The 13106-nt window shown below is 38.6% G+C and overlaps 1 long non-coding RNA gene and 1 pseudogene across 1 annotated transcript in view; both read left to right on the top strand.

The window, feature by feature from the left end:
* The window catches only part of LOC144375046 (uncharacterized), a 94877-nt gene that overhangs the window by 24690 nt on the left and 57081 nt on the right, over positions 1 to 13106 (top strand). The gene's annotated exons all lie outside the window — the stretch shown is intronic.
* The window catches only part of LOC101970292 (ADP/ATP translocase 2 pseudogene), a 38787-nt pseudogene continuing 31110 nt past the window's right edge, over positions 5430 to 13106 (top strand).

Below are 13106 nucleotides of genomic sequence, written 5' to 3' on the forward strand. Positions count from 1 at the left end.
GGAATATATAAAATCTGATTTTAAAAATGTCAGTACTTATTATGGGATAGATTGTATGCCTCTTGCAATTATTGAAAAATATAAAGAAAAATGTTGATTAGGCACATCAGTTTTCACATTCCTTTTAGGATATATGTGAACAAGAAGTTTGAAGACCATCAGTGTAGATAACTACAGCAAGATGGTAACTTAAAGACCCTTTTAAACAAAGACTCTTAAAGACCTGAAAGTCTCAAATTCAAGTTTTGTTCTACATATGAGGCATCTGATCTACTTTTTGGGCTTGTTCCATGATGTCCCCTCCATCCCAAAGTTTCACTGTTAAGAAAAGGATATGAATAAAACTATAATTGGCTGTTATCTTTGGCCTATAATGTACCAACAGCAACATAAACATTTCTTTTGGAATTGGAAAGAATATGGAGAAATTACTTAATTTATCCAAGGAAAGAGTCATTTTAGAATATTCTGTAACTTAAAACCACATTTACTCATCAATTTCCCCACTCTTGATATTAAATAAAATTGTCTCCATTTAGTAAACTCCCTAAAAGTGATATTTTCTTGTAGTGGTATATGTGAATCTCTCCGGCTTTTGTGAGGCTAAATGTCATATAGTCTACTCAAATGTCCAGGATAAGCATGTTTTCCTTTTTTAAAATATCAATTTTACTTGCCCCCAAGTTTCCTTAAATAGTAAATTAAGCCTGAAAATATTGTGGAATAGGATGCAAGATATATGTTGAGAGCCACAGGCGAAGGGGCCCCAGCAAACTTCCAGCTAATTGGCTGACCATGGCCCCAGCAAACTTCCAGCTGCCAGCTGATTGGCTCCTCTTTGGTGATGCTCATTGGGCTGTTTCCCCGCCCTTTCAGACCAGGGAGCTGCTCATTGGGGGACTCTTTTGGCTCCGCCCATGCAACCCAGCCAATCGGCCTCAAGAGCAGGAGGAGTGGGGGGTTGAGAGGCTTGTGGGAAGCCAGTGGTGGCAGTTGGGCTCTGAGGGACTTCCTGAAGAGCTCTGTGTGTTCTAAAAATAAAGTTAGTTTCTGCTTGATAACTGGCTTGTGAATTGTGCCCAGCCAGACTGCGGCAGATATATAATAAAAATTTAAAGACATCACATAAGACTTCTAGGACATTTTGAAATGGTGGTAGTGGTTTCAGAACCCCTGAATGTGTGAGTGCACCATCCTCTGTTGTTAGAGGGTATTCAATGAAACTGAGAAACCTGTTCCAAGGGCTTCACCTTTCAAGGTGGTCCTTGGTAACGTGAGGAGAGAAAGGATCCTGGACATCAGGGATTATATTTCCCATTGCACAGATGTGGTCCTTATTGTCTGTTCAAGGTGCTGGCTCTTTCTCTGAGGCTGAGCTGGGTGTAGTGTCTGAGAGGAGTCTGCAGACTTTACAAAAGTTTTGGAGGGTTTTCTTCCTGGCTGACATTCAGACAGGAACTTTTTCACTTGGGTATAAGGAGGTCAATATCTCATTAACAGCAATGACAGATTGTGGGAGCTCTAAGATAGCATCATGCCAAATGTGAAACACCTAATATGTTTATGAAATCATTTAATCCATAATCACAGCTTGTAATGAAAGGGACTGGCGGCTTGGCATTGACATTTACAAGGCGGTCTCCATGATATATTTCTGTGAATTATAGATTCAGCAAACTGTAATTTATAAGCAATCAGGAAAAAAAAAAAGATTTGTCTGGGCAGTTCTTGAAGTTTTTGGAGGCAAGGGTGATGTTTTTAATCAACTGTAGTATTTTTTTTTTATTTTTATAAATTACACTATTTGAGTTATTTTTCTTTTCTTCACAATGTCACATTCCCCAAGTTCTTAGTCTTGTCTCATGGATTTGGGGAGCAGAAAGGATAACACTCTTTTCAGCTTTGTTTACAACTTTGTTATTTTCTGAAGAATTGATAGCGGTGGTGCAATTATTTTTGTCGCAATTCATGGACAGCGGAGTTGTGGCTTTGAGTGAACTGTTTGTATTGAGCTTGAAAAATTACTTGAGTTATCTTTCATCAGCTAAATGAAGAACTCTGATTTGGCTCTTCACAAGACTTCAGACAGAGCATCTGTCTACAGACTGGGGTCTCCCATCATTTCCCATAGTGGGGAACAATCCTTCTGTGATCTCTGGCTCCACTGATCTGTATTGCAGTGGGTCACCCACGGTGCCCATCACCCTTTTATTCCTATATGACCACCTTAGAAAGGACTCCATGTTAACTTTCATATTCACATATCCTTATGATATTTGGGTCTGCAGATCAAATTAAAATATATATTTTCAAAGAACCCAAACCTATTGTGACCCTGGGTGTTTTTTATCTGGAAGGTGGTGTAGTCATATTAATTTTTATTGAGTCTATGAGGAATAAATGGCCAGTTATGAAGCAGATATGAAGCACCAGCACACTGGAGCTCAGTCAGTGGCTTCCCCTCACCAGCATCATATCCAGCAGGTTCTCTCAGGGAAGGGAAGGGTATTGGGTTAACTGTAGGCTCTCTTGGCTTTTTTTTTCTTTTTTTATTGTTCAAAACATTACAAAGCTCTTGACATATCATATTTCATACATTTGATTCTCTTGGCTTTTATGACTGGGGAGATGGTGATGGCTAGAGCTGATCAAACTGAAGGTATGAAAGGGTACATTGAGCATCAAGAGAACCAGACAAGTACCCTCTGCATACCATTGTTGCATGGGTTATGCACATGTTTTCTCTTGATGTTCATTTAAAATCCATATTTGAAGGAAGAAAGATATAATTTTGTCTGCTAATTATCAGCTACTTTTATGGCTCTCAAGTTCATTTGTAGTGTTTTATCTCTATGATTTTGCCACATGTTAGAAGTAGGGCTAAGATGTGTCTTGAAAATGCTGTTTATGGATAGCCAGAATTCATACTGGTGGTGGGGAATTGGAATTCAGTCCTATGTTCCCACTACATCTGCTTCATCCCTTTTGTTTCTCGTTACCTACATTTGGGATGTTAGAGTGATTTGGTCTGGGGTCAGATGTAGCCTGGGTATCTTAAGAAAATACTTCACAAACCTTAGTGTGACCTCAGTATTTGTAGATATTCTTCTTTCCAGCATGAAGTACTGTCATCATGATCTAGTCCTGGGACTTATAAAAATAGAAATATTTAGCCAATTTATCCTTTTTTGAAAGAAATTCTAAAAAATATATATCTTTAAGTTTGTTCTCTCATGCTCAGAAAAATAACGAGGTGGGTACAAAAAGAGGAGATGATGATAAAAATGTTCATTGTAGCTCTGTTTATAATGAGAGCAGAAAAAGAAATTTCAATGATATATAATTATTATCGAGAAGGCAATTGCTTTGCAATCCATGCCAAAAAGAAATGATTTTTCACTTCTCAGTGTCAGTCTGGGTGATAAACTTCTGAAGCTACATCAGTCCTTCAAACTTTTCTCAAGTCCAGCATCTGGAATGGTCTCAAGAAAATAAATGATTGGTGGCAGAGTCAGGGGGTAGAGGATCCCATCTATAAAATACAAAATTTACTCCACATACAACAGGAACCACCTTGAGTGATAGGAAACAGCCCGGAGAGGCAGATCTCTTGAGGATTCTCAGTAGTCACTCATCAGAAGAGTGGACACCTGTGAGATGATGGGGTGCTATGAGGGCAGTGGTCTAGAATCATACTGATATTTTCACCTGCATTAAATTTCCTAAGTGTCTTAGACTTTGTGCTTAAAATTAATATGTATAATCATTATCCTAAAGTACATCCTGCATTAACTCTGTACTACTTCATCCTTTATTTTAAGAAATTTGAAGATTACTGCTCTTAAGTAAGATAGGGAGCCCAAGAAGCTGTACCATGTTTATCCTGGGCTATGTGGCACCCAGAGTCTTCTACTAAGGAAAGAGTTGCCCCAGTTTAAAGCTTGGAGCTGGGTGCAATTTCTTCTTTAGCTAGACATCCTCTCTGCTACTGAAATTTAGAAATAGTTGCTTTGATGGTCTCTGAGGAAGTGGCAGTTCCTAGTGAGGTGGTAACACCAGCTCTGTGACATGTTGGGAACAAGAGGGTAGAACTTGAGAGTGGATGAAGAAGGAAGACGAGGGGTTGTTCCCAGGGGAAGTGTGGAAATGGCACGACTCATGGGAAGTGGCCTGGGACCTGGTGAGGACCAGCATACACAGCCTTGTCCCAGCAAGAACATGGCCAAGGCCACTGTAGTCAATCATGTCCGTAGTAAGAGGGTCTGTTCTAGGAAATAAAGCAAGTACAATGCAGATGCAGATGCAGATGTGATGTGAAGGTCTGTTAGTCATTCTAGCAGTAGTCACAGATGGGACGAGCAGAAACAGAACCTCGTGTAGACACACAGGGCTTCCTTGAAGGAGGCTGGAAGGCAGGGCTCAGTCTATTGCTTTGGGCCAGAGCAGAATTCCTCTCTTGGTTCCAGACATCACAATGGGATGCTCAAGAGATCCTGGCAGAGGGGACCAGATGGGTAGGCTGGCTTTTGGTGGAGGAGTGGATTTCATCCACCCTTTTGTTTAAAATCAAGGGCTTCCTACCCTACAATGAAAACTGGAAAAGTTGTCTCCCAACTCCAACGGCACAACAGCTGTTGACAGTCTCTGGATTTGTCTGATTTTAAGGATGGAACTCAGACTGGGCTTTCTGAAGAGGAAAGGAGAACAAATGTTAAAAGCAAGAACACAATCTCAAAGGCAGAGGAGTTTGAAGGAAATCACTATCCAAGGAGTAATAAAAAGATTACTCAGAAGTGACTATATTTTCTGGCAGGTGTGTTGTCAAAGGAAAGAGAGAAGTTGGCTGAGCTTTTAGCATAGTTTCAGCTTGAGGATAATGAGGCAACATTTGGTTAAGACTAAAAATGTTCAGACGTAGATTTACTGTGAATGAGTCACACGCAGATGATCAACTTGAAAAGGTTGAAAGGGATTCAGGGTTTTTAGAGCTTAGTAATTCACTTGAATGGCTCTGTTTCCCAAGGAGGTAGACAGTTCTTCACCTTTTTTAATAAGAAGAGAAATATGGGTTTGTTTTTGCATGGGAGGCACAGTTTGGTTCTCTCATTGCCATTATTTTTAATATGAAGCGTAGATAGACAACTAAGAGTGAGAAAAAATGAGATGCATGAGATAGGTAGGTAGAGATTTAGAAATTTATGACTTTATAAGATTCCTTTGAACTCATATAATTGCATCTGTCAATTTTGCATGATAAACTGATTATACAAGATGATGTGCAGAATCTGAACCTTTTTGAACATATAGTCAAGAACCATTAAATCTACATAGCCAAGAGCTATGTATAATACTATGTAAAAAGCACTGTATTTTGTACCTAAATATCTTGGAAAATATTTAGTTTACAATGGGATATCTTTGAGACAAACATGGAAAAAATGTAAGTAGGTTCCTTGATGCTCACTGTGAATGTCTAAATGAATAATTTTCTTCTTCATTTTCACATTCCATTTATTGGCAATCTATTGCCCAAGTTCAGGATGAACAGTGCAGCCTCTATGGGACCTGTTGAACAGACATATTTGATGGTATTGAAATAGAGCTTTCATTCTTTCCTCTGCAAGAGCTTGCTGCTGACTGTACACACTTTCCATCTCATCTTTTCCAGGGCTTGTTTACATTTGGAGAGCAGGAAACGTACTTCCTGAAGAAAGATCCCATTGTAGAATTTTCTGTTTTTTTTTTCTTTCTGTAGGAAGCTGGTAAAATACTTGTCATACTCTGACATTGAGGAGGGAAGCATCATCGTCATCATCACCACTAATCTTGGTAATTTTTAAGACTTGGCAAATTTGTTTACTCGTATCTTTCTGTGTTGATGTGGCAGTCTGTTAGATATTGAGCAGCCCCAACCAAACTAAGCATAATAGCCAAAGATGCGCAAAAATCCCTCAGGTTTCCAAAAGAAATAAGAACAATTACAGCTATTATTGGGGCAGGGGGAACAATTCTTAAAGTTTGTGCTATGTCTCAGATTAAGACCAGATTTGAGAAACCCAAGGGAGAATTCTGCCAGAGACAATTGCTTGTATTGTCATTATGTCAATATTTTGCTAATTCTTTGACCAAAGGAAAGCAATCTTTAATCAAGCAAGGCTATCTCTCATACTTCAATTTATGTTTGACCTGCTCTGTGATATAGAGGGTGTGACCTGAACACTGTAACAGGAGTGAGTCTGAAATACAATTGAGCTTTAGCACAATTGTTTTCTGGGTAAAATTGCTAATCTTTGTGAGCCTCAGATTCTTCCCCTGCAAAAATGCTTTTTTGGTTTAGGGGTTTTATTTATAGGGTATACCCATCTATTCACAGTTTGAATGTATGGATGTGAAGTGGTTAATGAGCAGGAGGGGACAGAAGCTGGTAAGTAACTCCTCCTCTCTTTTGCCCTTCAAGTGGACAGTTCTTCAGTGCATTCATTTTACTTGGCTTCCCAGAAAGCCTAGGTGAGATCCAGGTCCAGTTGTCCATAGAAGAGATCTGCTTAATAATAAACTGGCTTTTGACTTTTGCTCCTGTCCTGTTCTCCATTCCTCTCCCTTGGGAAAAAAATACTATGCAAGTTTTTGTGTCAGGCTTGGCTCTTGAGAGGGGTCATGGACTAAGACACCAGGTAGTTGAGTTATATATCTTAATCTTAGACATTGACCTCTTTGTTTGCTCTTCATTCTTTCTGCAAAGGTAGCATTTCATGTGAAATAATTTTCCTACTGCTTTGAGTATATCCTTCGTACCTGATAGAGGACTGATGGCAATATATTCTCTGAGTTTTGGTTTGAAAAAAATCTTTATTTCACCTTTGTTCTTGAAGAATGTGTTTTTCTGCATATAAAATTGTGGGCTGGCAGTTACTTTCTCTGAGCACATTGAAGATATTGTTTCTCTTCTGGTTTCTGTTGTTGCTGGTAAGAAGTCATCTGCCATTGACTGCATATTTTCTTCCTCTTTCTTTTAGCTGTGTTATTAAAAAGATTTTTCCCCTTTTAGAAGAATGATAGGTCCAGGTATGAAATTTTTTTAAAGAATAATTTATTCAGCATGCAGTTTATTCAGCTTGTTGAATCTGTGAATTGAGGTTTTTCTTCAGTTCGGGAATATTTTTCACATTTTTCTTTATGTCCTGTGTCTGTTCCACTCATTCTCTCTTCTCTTCTCAGGACTTCACGTCAAGGTATACTAGATCCTCTTATTGTATATTTTATAATTGTTCTGCTATTTTCCATTAATTTTTTACCTTTTATTTCTGTGCTGCATTTTGAATAACATTCTCTCTATAAATCATGGCATGATTTCCTCTTTATAGCTGAGTCTAATTTGCATTAAATTTTTGTTTATTGCATTTTTAAAAGTCTTAAATTCTATTTAAAAAAAATCTGCTATGTCACTGTTTATAGTTTTTACTTACTTTACCAAACTTTTAAACTTTTCTTTTATGTCTTTGAACCAGTAAGCTAGGTAGGCTCGGGTTGGATAAACCGGAGAAAACTGGGCTCTCTTCAGCTCAGTGAATCCTGATGTGCACAGGTGGAAAGGGGCCACCTCCAATGGGTGGGAAGACTGGAAAAGGGTGTGAGAGCATCTTGTTATCAGCTCACCCACCCAACTGGTCTGGCACCTACTTGATTGGAGCGTCCATCAAACTTCAGATGACTTCACCTATCAGCAGAGAAGGGAAGCTGAGAAAATTTTTGAAAGCCAACAGAAGCTATTGTACAATTTTCCATTAAGGTTTTACTTTTTTTTTCTTTTGTCCTTTTTCTCACATCTCTAGGATCTTTGAATCCAAATATTTCTCATGCCTCAATATATCAAGGAATGGGAATCTGAATAGTATATTACAGTTTTATTGTGTATCCTTATATTTTAATTTTTTTCTCTTTTTTTTTTAAAAAAATCTGTATATATATATTTTTCTCTCACCTCCTCTCCCTGGATTCTCTTTCTCAACTCTCTCAGACTAACAACCAACCTCTATTAATTACTCCCTTACTCTTTACTATAGATTTTTACCTTTATCTTCTCTCCTTCTCTTGTAAACACCACATCTTGCACTATTTCTTTTCTCTCATTGTCCATCATTAGAAATGGTAAACCCTTTAGCAAACTTACTGTTTATACTGTAGACAATAATTGAACATATCCTTTCCGTTTATTGAGACAAAACTATAGATGCCTTCATAGGAGCTCTTTGGTTTAAAGGTGAATATTGTTTGTGTTGGGTGCTGTTAATATTGGTCTCCACCTTAAAGGTGAGGTACCAGAAGCCTTCAGGGACACCATAAAACTACAGGATAGAAACTGTACTGCCTCAGATCCACACTAGATGGGAAAAACCACAGGAATAAAGCACCTGAAACAAACCAAGATGTCCCAACAATAGAATCCATAGACAACACAGTTGAAGAAATGTCAGAGAATGAGTTCAGAAGATACATAGTTAGGCTGATCTTCAAATTAAAGGATGATATTGGAGAAAAAATACAGGAAGTGAAAGATTACGTCAATAAAGAGGCAGAGATTATAAAAAGGAATCAAGCAGAATCCTAGAAATGAAGGAAACAATAAACCAAATTAAAAATTCAATGGAAAATATCGCCAACAGACTAGACCACTTAGAAGACAGAACCTCAGGCAATGAAGACAAAACACATACTCTTGAAAATAAAGTCAACTGCACAGAGCAGATGGTAAGAAACCCATGAACAGAACTTCTAAGAAATATGGGATAATATGAGAAGACGAAATTTAAAATTTATCAGAATAGGTGAAGGGATGGAGGTACAAACCAAAGGAATGCACAATCTCTTCAAAGACATAGTATCAGAAAAATTTCCAAATATAAGAATAAAATGGAAAAATCAAATACAAGAGGCTTACAGAACCCCAAGTGTACAAAATTAAAGCAGACCCACACCAAAGTACATTTTAATGAGAATAAATAACATACAAAATAAGGATAGAATTTTAAAGGCTGTGAGAGAAAAAAATAAATTAAGTATAGGTAAAACCAATTTGGATTTCAGCTGATTTCTCACAATAGACCCTCCATGTCAGGAGGTCTTGGAATAATACATATCAAGCTATAAAAGAAAATGGATGCAAATCAAGAATTTTACATCCAGCAAAATTAATCTTCATATTTGAAGGTAAGATAAAAACCTTCCATGATGACCAAAAGTTAAATGAATTTACAACTAGAAAGCCTCCATTACAGAACATTCTCAGAAAATATTCCACAAGGAAGAGATGAAAAAAAAATGAAAACAGCAAAGGGAGGAGCTACACTAAAGGAAAAGTCAATCAAAGGAGAAGCTAAGTCAAGTTAAAAACTAAATTTAACCAAAATGACTGGGAACACAAATCATATCACAATAATAGTACTGAATATTAATGGCCTAAACTCATCAATCAAAAGACACAGACTGACAGATTGGATTAAAAAATAAAAAAAAGACCCAACAATATGTTGTCTTTAAGAGACTCACCTCCTAGAAAAGTCATCCACAGACTGATGGTGAAAGTCTGGGAAAAAGCACACTACTCACAAGGACTGTGTGAACAAGCAGGGGTTTCCATCCTCATATCAGACAAAGTGGACTTCAAACCAAATTTAGTCAAAAAGGATTTAAAAAAGGATATTTTATATTGCTTAAGGGAATCATACATCAACAGGACCTAACAGTCATAAATACTTATGCCCCCAATAATGGAGCATCTACGTACACCAAACAAACCCTTCTCAATTTCAAGAATCAAACAGACCACAACACAATAATACTGGATGATGATATGGAGAAATTAATGATGAACTTTTAAGCCTCCTTCTTTACCCACAGAGAGAACCCTCAGGAGGTCTTGCTGAAGACTAGGTGAAGGAGAAGGGTTATTAGGACAAGGTTGGGTTGTGGAGAGAAGCAGACAGATTTATTTATAAGGCAGAACTGATGGGACTGTATATCAGACTGTAAATGAGTGATCAAAAGGGCAGTGTTATGGTTTGGATGTGAGGTGTTCCCCAAAAGCTCATGTGGGAAACAGTTCAAGAAGGTTTAGAGAGAAATGATTGTATTATGAGAGCCCTAAATCTATCAGTGAATGACTCCCCTGCTGGAATTTAGGAATGATAACAGAAGGTAGGCAGGGTGTGGCTAGAGAGGTAGGCACTGGGGGGGCGTGGCTTTGGGGTATATATTTTGTATCTGGCAAGTGAACTCTCACCTTCCTGATGATCACATGAGCTGCTTCCCTCTGCCACTCTCTTCTGCCGTGATTTCTGCCTCACCTGGAACTCCAAGGAATGGAGCCAGCTTTCTATGGACTGAGACCTCTGAAATTCAGAGCTCCTAAATAAACTTTTCCTCCCATAGAATTGTACTTGTCAGGCCTTTTAGTCACAACAGTGGAAAAGCTGACTAAAGCAGGCAGAGTAAAGGATGATTTTCAAAATTGGGCTTTTGTAACTCCCTGGAGATGGGGCCAATTACCAAGAAAGAGAAGACTGGCCATTTCCTGATCTTTCTCATAGTCTGTCCCCATCTTACCGGTACTTGTCTCTGTTATAAGATCCCTTAATCCTTGGGCTCCATTGTCAGCTGGTTTGAGGGGAGATTTGGTGAATGGAGGTGGTGGTAGAAGATGGATTGGCAGAGAAAATCTCCCTCTTTATTCTGTCTTAGGCGTCTCTAGCAGGTGTTTTTCTCTTCTATGGCTCTAGCATCTGTTAGCTTTCACAGCCCTGAATTCTCTCAGATGATACTGGCTTTGGACTCTGATGACGTTTTCACCTGTCCTTGGCTTCCAGCCCTTCAGGCGGTGATGACTTCCTGTGTCTGAATTGTGGATTTGTCTTAGTTCATTCAGGCTGCTCCAACAAAACTCCTGAGTAGCTTTGAAGGAAGAGAAATTTATTTTTGTCAGTTCTGGAGACCAGGAAATCCAAGGTCAAGGCAGTGGCAAGTGTGTCTGGTGAGGGCCTGCTTCCTGGTTCATAGATGCACCTTCTTGCTCTGTCTTTACATGGTAGAAGAAGCTAGCTAGTTCTCTGGGGTCTCTTTTATAAGGCCCACTAATCCCATTTATGAGGGTTCCACCCTCATGACAATCATTTCCCAAAGGCCTCACCTCCTAATAATATCTCCTTTGGAGGTAGCATCTTAACATAGAAATTTGGGGGTGGGGGAGTACACAATATTCAGACCATAGCAGGCTGCCCTACCATTTCCTATTTCTATTATGTGTTAAAATTTTCTGGTATTAAATTCTTTCTGTCAGAAAGACTAAGTGATTATTTTGGTTTTCTTCCTTCCCTTCCCTCCCTCCCTCCTTCCCTCCTCCCCACCCCCTTCTCTTTCTTTCTTTTGGTAGTGGGAATTGAACCCAGGAACACTCTACCACTGAACTACATCCCAGCATTTTTTATTTTTTTGTTTTGAGACGGGGCCTCACTCAGTTGCTGAGTCTGACCTCGAATTTGTGATCTTCCTGCCTATGCCTCCCGAGCACCTGGAATTATAGGCATATACCACCATGGCTGCCTGAATCTGTTTTCTTGACTGGAATTTAACTGATACACCTGATTAGGATGAAGTTGGTTTTAAAGAGAGGAGGGATCAAGGATTTTGTGAAATTTGAGATATCTTTTAGATATCAAATGAATATATCAACAAGGTGGATAGACATGAATCCAGAATTCAAGGAACAGTAACTAGGACTGGGTTAGGTAATTTAGGGAGGGAACAAAGAAAAAGAAGAAGGGTCTTGGGCTTCCCTGCCTAGTTTTGACAATTTAGGTAGAGGAAAAGGAAATGAAGAGGAAATAGGAAAGAATTGTCCAAAGAGGTAAGGGGAAAAAATCAAAATCTGTAGTTGCAAGAAATAAGAGAGTTGTATAACAAAGGAAAATGAGAGGTCAAGTCATATGAGAAGAAAAAAAAAATCCACTGGATCTGTCAACATGGAGTAGTACTTTGATGACTTTGGCAAGACCATCATTATAGGAGGGATGTGGATTGGAGTAGGTTGAGAAACAAAATTAACTCTTTTGTGAATGTTTGCTACAGAGGGATCGGGGGCTTACCTCTCTGGCTACCAGGTACTTCTCGAGCTTGTTACTTGATTCTCTGGGACGATAGGTCCTATCAAAATTGGGACAATATATGTGAATTTCTCATCTCAAAAAAATAAATCTCTTGCTGTAAGTGGAGAGGCTTGCTTGAAATTTCACCTCTTCAGGAGGCTGAGGCAGGAGAATCACAAGTTCAGGGCTAGCCTTGGCAAGTTAGTGAGACCCTATCTCAAAATAAAAATAAAGAATGCTGGGGGTGTAGCCCAGTGATAGAGCATCCCTGGGTTCAAGCTCCAATATCAAACAAATAAGCAACAAACAAATAAAAAAGAAAAAGAAAAACTTTCGGCTTTATTTTAATAATAGGTGACTGTTATGAGAGACACATTGGGCTGCCCTGGTAAGGATTGCCATGTGATGCTGTACCTTTACATAGGTAAGTGGGTTAAAGACTTCCTAGAGGAAGTCCACAAAGAGAATGCTCGAGAGCACATCCCATGCACAAGGCCATACCCCCAACTTTTAGCTATTGTTTAGCACAGTGTTTCTCAACTTTTTCATTATTATTCCATTTAGAAGCCATTTAGACAGTTTTCATAATTGCCAATGCTATTATAAAATTTCATATATAAAATTTATATAAAATTTCCCCATTATACAATATACTGTATAGTTGTGTATGCTATGAACACATGTCTACTTATTCAGGAAATAATTAATTTTTTTCATTCCTCTAAAAATCAATCGTATCACACTATATTACCTCTGTTGAGACTACATAATTATTTTTGAAATCATCTAGAGCAGGCCTGGCAAATTTTTTCAGTAAACAGCTAGATGCAAATATTTTTTGCTTTGCAGGTCACATGTTATCTCTGGGACCGACCTACTTTCTTTCATTCCCTCCCTCCCTCTCTCCCTCCCTCCTTCCCTCCCTCCCTTCCTTCCTAAAACAACTCTTTCAAAATATGAAGCTCTTCC

This window comes from Ictidomys tridecemlineatus, chromosome 2 (assembly GCF_052094955.1).
Source record: "Ictidomys tridecemlineatus isolate mIctTri1 chromosome 2, mIctTri1.hap1, whole genome shotgun sequence".
In the NCBI taxonomy this organism is placed as follows: domain Eukaryota; kingdom Metazoa; phylum Chordata; class Mammalia; order Rodentia; family Sciuridae; genus Ictidomys; species Ictidomys tridecemlineatus.